The following is a 9,945-nucleotide window of genomic DNA, read 5'->3' on the forward strand; positions in this document are numbered from 1 at the left end:
TTATTTCAGATCACTGTTAGAATACAGCCAAAGATTAAATATTAATTTTTACGACTGCGGAACAGTTGATAGGCTGATATTAATACTGCATTAACACTGTGCGTCATTTACACTGCTTTTCCATTTAATCTTTTTGGCCAAACAAGGCTGGAAAGTTAGTATGATAACAGCAAAGATTTGCCTGTATCTGACACAGGATGGTGCAGAAGGATAAAGGCCACGCTTGGGAATTTCTTTGACTTAATCCTGCATATAATCTCTGGGAAGTTGTTTTCTGTGACCATCAGTAACAGGCCCATGTCACTAAATATTGATTCAGATTTGAAGCTGATGGAATTTAGAGTGCTTGTGATTTTGGGCTTGGTCCACTGTGTATACAGTATCTGCACAGATGCACATGAAGCATTTGTTTGGCTTCTTCAAACAAAATGGAACGAGACGGGATTTATGGGACCAGCACTTACAATCGTCTTCCCAGGTTGCTCGCTGTTCATTCGCATTAAATGATTAGCATGCAAAGTTAATTTGCAGCCCTCGAGCCATTTGGCAAATGGGAAACTTGAGATTTTCTTCCTTGTCATTGCTTGCAGGAAATTCATGTTGATGTCTGCTGTTTTATATGACCCCAAGTAATTGAAATGTTTGTCTGTTAGTTCGGACTTGATTGTTCAGTGTCCTTGATTAATTTGATGACCATATTTTCACTGCAAAGCATATCGGTGCCTAAGTGCTCATGTACTTGTAAATACTTAAAAAATAATAATACTTAATTTAAACAGACTTAAAGTGTGTCACATAACTAGTTTTACTTATTTATTTGCTTGGCTGCCTGCCTCATTCATTCTCTGTTGGTTAGGAATCCTGTTCTAGCTGCAGGAAATTTGGCCCTGCCTCATAAATCCCACCTTACCGCCTTACAGGAGCGGTGGTCAGAATTTGGTAGGGTTTGTATATGCACAACACATCTAGTTCCCCAAGCACAGGATAGCGGAGGTCACCTTTTAAAGACCTACAATTATCAGATTAAAATCCAGGCCACAAAAGAATGCCTAGATCTTCCCTACACCAATCCCAAAAGCACATTTCCCCTGAAAAAGTTTTTTAAAAAATCCTTCCCATTAAAGCAGCATTAGGGCTTTAAAAGAGGACTGGACAAACCCCGAAGGTGGGGAGGGACAGGGCCCCTGCTCTTGGTGTTCTGCCGCCCAAGGCGGCTGCCTCAGTCTGCCTCATGGAGCTGCATATTCCTGCATTGCAGGGGTTTGGACTAGAATAGATGATCCTCAGGGTCCCTTCCAGCTCTTCTATTCTATTATTATTCTATTATCTAACTGGTCACTGTGAGAATGGGAGGCTCTTCCAGCAGGGAGCATGTAATCTTCTTAATTGCAGGAACTGAACCTGGGACTTCTGCATGCAAGCATGTGCTCTACCACTGAACTACAGCCCTACGAGGAAAGTTTGAGAAACAGTGCCATAAAGAATGGACACACAAAGCTGTCTGAAAAGCCCAGGGCACAAATTTTCACAGCCGTCTAGTGGCTATGGTGGCTCATTTAAATAAGCATTATTGCATGCACACACAAAAGTCTGATCTTTTGGGGAAGATGGTTTGTGGCACAAGGGCTCACAATCCACTATAATCCTAATTTTGCCAATATGCAGTTGTATCCCACCTCAAAATAGCAACAATTAGCCTTAGGCTCACTGTGTCAAATGGGCCTTTCTCCCAATTGTTTTCCTCTCCAAACCATGGCCCACCTTTTGAACCCGAAGAGAATTTCAATGAATCACCAAAGTTAACTCCCTTGCCATTTTTAGTTACTACCAATAAACATAATCTGCTACTGTTCCTGTTCAGATCTGTGGACATGGTGCTTAACAGGTTAGCATAACAAAAGACAGCTCTTTGCCTCGAAGAACCTGGGATTTAAGGGAACTTCCAGCTTGATCGTTGATTGAGAGGTCTGATGCAACAGACTTGCTTCCGAAGAGAGGTCTGATGCAACAGACTTGCTTCCGAAAAGGATCAAACTTTTTGTGATAAGGAAGGTGATGGGAAAACACAGTAGAAAATGTGAGCTACCACTGGCTTTGATGCAACATCAGCTATCCTCCCTGCAAACAAATCCCAGTGAATGTTCATTAACTAGCCAGCATCTAATCTTCCTCCAAATAAATCAAGATGAATGCGCAATAAACAGGTAATCTGAAAGTGCCGGGAATTAAAAGCACAGAAACTCCTGCCAAGATCACAAGGGTGTCAATCCTATCACTCAGTAGGTTTTCCAGATGTGACCTAATCTTTACCTTTGCTGTAGTTTGATGCTTCCTATGACCACTTGGATATAGAGTGCCTGTCATCCATAGCTGCTCATCACCAGGGATGTAAAAGTCCAGGTGCACAGTGACCACTGATATCTAAAAAATTGGGCAGCAAACTTGAAGAGGCATCATTCAGAGGTAGAACATCTGTTTTGCATGTAGATGGTCTCATGTTCAATCCTTGGCATCTTCAGATAGAGCTGGCAGAGACCTCTGCCTGTCTTAAATCCCAGGGAACCTCAGTCAGGTCAGGAAAACCTGTGGTCCTCCAGTTATTCTTGGGACTCCATCAGTACCAGCCAGCACAGCAAGTAGGCAGGGCCAGGGCCTGCTGTACCATGAGGCAGAGCATCGGCATAGTCAGGATTTCTGTTGGGAGGGGCAAGACTTTGGGGGGGGGGGCAGAACGGATGTGTTTGGTTAGTTAGTTAGTTAAGTATTTCTATTGTTTTACTTGATTGGGTTTTACTTCTATTGTTTTACTTGATCAGCTACGCCCACGAGGCAGCTGCCTTAGGTACCAATTCTGAAGGGACCTGTATATGTGTGAGAATTTTCTGTCCCCTTTCCTTATTGCAAAAGGCCCAGGTTTTGTTTGTTTGGAAAGCAGGTTTGTTGTGCAAGAGTTCCAAATCGACTTGCATTGTGCAACCTGAATTTCCCTGTAAGTGACTGAATCACATCCAAAAGGAGTAAGCACCTGGAAGTGCCCTCAGGCCCACAAACTAGTTGCATGTTTAAAGATCAAATCCAGCACTTTGAATCACACCCAGGAGATCACAATCAACATCACAGAGTCATAGAATTGTAGAGTTGGAAGGGACCCCAAGGGTCATCTAGCCCAACCCCCTGAAATGCAGGAATCTCAGCTAAAGAAAGCATCCATGACAGATGACCATCCAACCTCTGCTTAAAAAGCTCCAAGGAAGGAGAGTGCACCACCTCCTGAGGGAGACCATTCCACTGTTGAACAGCTCTTACTGTCAGAAAGTTCTTCCTGAGTTTTAGTTGGAATCTCCTTTCTTGTGTAACTTCCTCGTAAGATCATTAAAATTAAAATTCCCATTCCTGACCCATGAGGCGGTTTCCTTTGAACTAAGACAGAGGTGATACTCTTAGAGGAGGGGTGTGGCCCTGAAAGTGCCTTCACTGCCTTCACTCAACACCTCCACCTGTCCCCTTTTAGCTAATTGACCTTAACACTAAGGAAAGTTAACCCTTAAGCTGCATGCAGAATGATCTCTGCTGTTGCACTTCCAACAGAGCTATGGTCAGTCCCCTTGGTTTTAATAGGCTATTTGAGTGCCTCAGAATAAGCAGGAGGCATAGCCCGGCCATGCGCCAACTGATGTTCCCATGAACTGTCATATAGTAAGTCACTAAACTGCACTGTTTGGAGAATCCAGACACGTTAAAGCTGGTAATATAAACAAGGCAATAAGAAGGGCAATAAATCATGACACAAGATCGTTTGAGATAATGACTTCCGGGGTGGTGGAACAAAGTCATGAAACAATGATACTTGTATAATGAGGTTGACTAGAAAGATGTCAAGTACTTTGTGCTCAACTGAATGCAGTGACATTATGGGAGTTGTCAAGATACACTACATCAGTCATGTTTTTGAGAAAGGATAAAGTGGTATCAGTTCATCAATCCTCTTCAATGAAGGTGAAAAGTTTATTTTCCTCTAACTAGCAGATTAAAATATTTTCACCTTTAATGCTGACTTAAACCAGGGTGGGAAACCTTTTAGCTTCCATAGGTCAGAACCTTCACAGGCTCAGCACGGCAGGCCAAATTTGACAGGTTATTCGGGATGGTGCCCCTCTGTCATCCCATGATGCCTGCAACATCAAAGGAGACTTGGGGCCTTCAGGGACAGAGATGACTTGGTCATGGCACTTTATGCTTTGAGAACTTCCAGACTAGATTATTTGCAATGTGCTTTATGTGGGGCTCTCCTTGAAGATTACTGAGGAACTTCAACCGGTTCAAAATGCAGTGGCCAGGTTGCCTTTCAAACCCCTGTTCTGAAACAACTGCATTGACTTTGTGGGCCTGATTTAAGGGGCTCGATTCAAGGGACTGTATTCATTTGTGGGCCCAATTCAAGGGGCTCACACTAGTTTTTAAAGCCCTAAATGACTTACACTCAAAATATCTGAGAGACCACCTATTTCTCTATAGACCCTCTCATGTGCTAGGTCAGCAAAGCAGACCCTCTTGGTAGTTCCTCCACTCTCAGAAATTCAGGTGTCACGGCCTGAATTTTCTGTGGCAGCCCCACGTTGTGGAATTCCCTCCCTACAGAGGTCCATCTGGCACCTCCCTGCCAATTTGGATACAATAAAGGAACTGGAGGCCCCTCGACTGCCCTCGGGTTCAGTATTGGACCACTTTGACTGGATATCCCCAGCCGATGTGGACAGACTCCTCCGAGCTGGAAAGCCCACCACATGTCCTCTCGACCCGTGCCCGTCCTGGCTGATTAGAGCGTGTCCAGACGAGGTGCGGGCCCCCCTGGGGGATATCATCAATCTGTCCCTTGGCACCGGGACATTCCCAGGGGAACTGAAGGAGGCAGTGGTGCGCCCGCTCTTAAAGAAAACATCATTAGATCCCTTAGATCTATCCAATTACCGCCCGGTTTCGAATCTTCCATTCCTGGGTAAGGTGATTGAGAGAGCGGTTGCTGAACAGCTTGGTAGGTTTCTGGATGAAACATCGGCTCTGGATCCATTCCAGTCCGGTTTCCGCGCTGGTCATGGGACTGAGACGGCTCTGGTCGCCCTAACAGATGATCTCCGTAGGCAGCTGGATCGAGGCGGGTCGGGGCTGCTGATTCTTCTAGACCTGTCAGCAGCCTTCGACATGGTCGATCACGAACTCCTGGACCACCGCCTTGCCGACGTGGGGATCCAGGGCACAGTCCTTCAATGGCTGCGCTCATTTCTCTCCGGTCGGGGACAGAGGGTGGCGCTTGGGGGGGAATTGTCATCCCGCCACTCCTTGGTGTGTGGTGTGCCCCAGGGTGCAATACTCTCCCCAATGCTTTTTAACATCTTTATGCGCCCCCTCGCCCAGCTTGTCCGGAGTTTTGGGCTGGGCTGCCATCAGTATGCTGATGACACCCAACTCTATCTGTTGATGGACGGCCACCCGGACTCTGCCCCAGACACACTGATCAGATGCTTGGAGGCTGTGGCTGGATGGTTACGTGGGAGCCGGCTGAAGTTAAATCCTTCGAAGACAGAGGTCCTCTGGCTGGGACGGGACGACAGGGGGCTGAGGGGGCAACTCCCATCTCTTGCGGGGGTGCAATTAGTGCCAGCACCGTCCGTTAAGAGTTTGGGTGTAATCTTCGATACCTCCCTCTCCATGGAGGCGCAGATTGCAGCTATAACAAAGGCGGCATTCTTTCATCTCCGCCAAGCTAAGCAGTTGGCTCCTTACCTCTCACGCTCTGACCTAGCCACTGTGATCCACGCGACGGTCACCTCCAGACTGGATTATTGTAACTCGCTCTACGTGGGGCTGCCCTTGAGACTGACCCAGAAACTCCAGCGGGTGCAAAATGCTGCAGCGAGACTCCTTACGGGGTCTTCGCTTAGAGATCACATTCATCCGGTGCTATACCAGCTGCACTGGCTCCCGGTGGAGTACAGGATCAGGTTTAAGGTGCTGGTTTTAACCTTCAAAGCCCTATACGGCCTAGGGCCCTCGTACCTACGGGACCGCCTCTCCTGGTATGCCCCACAGAGGAACTTACGATCTTCAAATAAAAACACCTTGAAGGTCCCAAGCCACAGAGAGGTTAGGCTGGCCTCAACTAGAGCCAGGGCTTTTTCGGCTGCGGCTCCAACCTGGTGGAACGCTCTCTCACAAGAGACAAGGGCCCTGCAGGACTTGACATCTTTCCGCAGGGCCTGCAAGACAGAGCTGTTCCACCTGGCCTTTGGTCAGGGCGCAGCCTGACTCCCTCCTCTGGCAATCTTTACAAAACTTTAGTTTATGGTTGCCATCAATTTTGATTTTAATTCATTTTTATAATGTTTTATAATGTTGTACTGTTTTAGTGTTGTTAGCCGCCCTGAGCCCGGCTTCGGCTGGGGAGGGCGGGATATAAATAAAATTTATTATTATTATTATTATTATAAAACCTCCAGCAGATACTGAGGATGTATGTTTTCAAGACCCATCCTATTCCCACGATTGCAAATTATTTTAACTGTTTTTAATTCTGAATTTTAAATTGTTAGGTTTTTTTTACCTTCCCTGTGACAGTCTCAGATTCTGTTTACAAAGTGTCTGGACTCCCACTGTGTTACCCTTTGAATAGTACACTATCCCTCCCCCTCTCAAGTTCCTGCCCCTACCTGAATTTTAGTACAAGCAAATCAGTCCCATGCAACAACTGGACCAGAGGAGGCAGTAGTCCTGGAATATTTGGTAGGGAGGGGTGTTTGAAGTGGCATTGATAGCATATTCCTCACAAGGATGCTGAGCTGAGTCATAGAATGAGAGAACCATAGTGGGAAAGGGTCATATAAGGGCCATCTAATTCGTCCCTTTGCTCTGGCAAGAAATCCAGAGCTAGAAGAGATAGCATAAGCCATTCCACCTTTTAATTCTAATAATTGTTTGTGAGTAACTTGTCTCTCTATAGATTTCATATAGTTAAGAAACAGGCCAATGGATGCGTTCTCAGGAGATAAGCAGAACTATGTTGCACAACAACCTCACAATAAACTTCTATTATTTCAACAAGTCCACCGAGACATATAATTTAGTTATGTACACTTGTTTTTCATATTTGGAAATTTAATCTATGTATTCAGTAATACTGTTTTATGGACACTACCGTACTTAAGAGAGGTTATAAAAATTTAAGCAGTTCCTAAATGTTTCTAAATTTATATTGAGGATTAATCCATGCTGTTCTTTGTTTGCTAAAGATTAGACTACCTAGAGAAGAAGAAAATAGATCTCTCAAAAGATTGTGACAATAGCCAGCACATCAAGCACTTTGTAACTAAAGCATCAGCAAACACACCTGTTCTGTATCTTCTGAGACATCTTCCTCTGTGAGTCATTTTTATAGGCCTTCTTCCTCATTTTTGATACTAAGGATATGGTGAAAGCCAAGGATACAATTAGAGGTAGGTTAACACTAATCTACGTTTTGAACATTTCCAGCCAATGGCAAAGTTGGGCTCTTGAGCCAAATCAGAACTCTGCTCTGTAGTTTGTCAACAAATCCATATAGTCTTCTCAAACCGCCAAGTCGCAGAGCAAGGCGAAGGTTTCGTGATACTGAAACTGGGTTACACCCAGTTCGAAATAAAAACATTGCATAATCTGGAGTTGTCAAATGAGTGGTTGTGAAAAGAGCGTATTGATTCAGCACTTCCTACTAGAAAGCAGGGAGGCTTGTGCTGCATCTGAATACCAGTTGCTGAAAATGGCAGGAGGGGAGAGTTCTCTGGTGCTCAAATCCTGCTTGCTGACTTCCAACAAGCACCTGCTTGGCCATTATGAGAGCAGGATGTTGCTAATAATAATAATAATAATAATTTATTATTTGTACCCCCTGGGCGGCTTCCAAAAAAGATTAAAAATACATTAAAATGTCACACATTAAAAACTTCCCTGAACAGGGCTGCCTTCAGATGTCTTCTAAAAGTCTGGTGGGTGTTTTTCTCTTTGAAATCTGGTGGGAGGGCATTCCACAGGGCGGGTGCCACTACTAAGAAGGCCCTCTGCCTGGTTCCCTGTAGCTTTGCTAAGGCCCTCGGCGCTGGACCTCAGCGTCCGGGCAGAACAATGGGGGTGGAGACACTCCTTCAGGTATAGTGGGCCAAGGCCGTTTAGGGCTTTAAACGTCAACACCAGCACTTTGAATTGTGCTCGGAAACGTACTGGGAGCCAATGTATGTCTTTCAAGACTGGTGTTATGTGGTCTTGGTCACTAGTCTAGCTGCCACATTCTGGATTAGTTGCAGTTTTCGGGTCACCTTCAACGGTAGTCCCATGTAGAGCACATTGCAGTAGTCCAAGCAGGAGATAACTAGAGCATGCATCACTCTGGTAGGCTCCAGCAGGCTCAGCTCATGTTTTTGCCAGACAGAAGTAAAGCACACAATTCTAGTGTTCTTTGGCCTGTTAGTTGCTGCTGCTGATTAGCTGTTGGACAAAGTGTTTGTTTACATTTCTTAGCTTGTCCTTTCATGTGTCAGGACAATCCGTTTTTGTTCAAATGTGCACTGGAGAGCCAGCATGAATGGGAGGCTGAGACAATGAAGAGAGCCACCTTTTCTATTGAATGGTATTCCTTGTTGTTTGTAGGTGTTGTCAAGGGTCGCCAGGATTGGGCACCTGCCATGAGCCCACAGTCCAGCATGGGGCCATTTGACAAGAAGCCCTTGTGGACTTGCTCCTACTCTTCACCACTGTAAACTCGCTTGTTCACCCACCTCTTTCTTCTGCCCTGCCAATGGTGGTGGTGGCCGAAGAGGATTTAGGGGAGCACAATTAGTTCAGTCGTGCTGGTCACATAGCCTCGGGGTCGCCACAACTATGATGTAGAATGAAAGATAAGAAAGGAGGGCACCAAATTTTGGCATTGCACAGAGTGCTGCTGAAATCTGAGACCCCAACGTACCCCACTGGTGGTGGTGAGGAGCAGTAGATGACTAAGCTTTTTGACTAAGCTTTTTGAATTATGCGGCAAATGGGTTGTGCAGTTTTGAAGATGTTGTTGTTGTTTAGTCGTTTAGTCGTTTAGTCATGTCCGACTCTTCATGACCCCATGGACCAGAGCACACCAGGCACTTCTGTCTTCCACTGTCTCCCGCAGTTTGGTCAGACTCATGTTTGTAGCTTCAAGAACACTGTCCAACCATCTCGTCCTCTGTCGTTCCCTTCTCCTTGCGCCCTCAATCTTTCCCAACATCAGGGTCTTTTCCAGGGAGTCTTCTCTTCTCATGAGGTGGCCAAAGTATTGGAGCCTCAGCTTCACGATCTGTCCTTCCAGTGAGCATTCAGGGCTGATTTCCTTAAGAATGGATGCGTTTGATCTTCTTGCAGTCCATGGGACTCTCAAGAGTCTCCTCCAGCACCATAATTCAAAAGCATCAATTCTTCGATCAGCCTTCTTTATGGTCCAGCTCTCACTTCCATACATCACTACTGGGAAAACCATGGCTTTAACTATACAGACCTTTGTTGGCAAGGTGATGTCTCTGCTTTTTAAGATGCTGTCTAGGTTTGCCATCGCCTTTCTCCCAAGGAGCAGGCGTCTTTTAATTTCATGACTGCTGTCACCATCTGCAGTGATCATGGAGCCCAAAAAAGTAAAATCTCTCACTGCCTCCATTTCTTCCCCTTCTATTTGCCAGGAAGTGATGGGACCAGTGGCCATGATCTTCGTTTTTTTGATGTTGAGCTTCAGACCATATTTTGCGCTCTCCTCTTTCACCCTCATTAAAAGGTTCTTTAATTCCTCCTCACTTTCTGCCATCAAGGTTGTGTCATCAGCATATCTGAGGTTGTTGATATTTCTTCCGGCGATCTTAATTCCGGCTAGGGATTCATCCAGCCCAGCCTTTCACATGATGA

Source organism: Podarcis erhardii, assembly GCF_964252035.2.
Source record: "Podarcis erhardii genome assembly, chromosome: 3".
Taxonomy (NCBI): domain Eukaryota; kingdom Metazoa; phylum Chordata; class Lepidosauria; order Squamata; family Lacertidae; genus Podarcis; species Podarcis erhardii.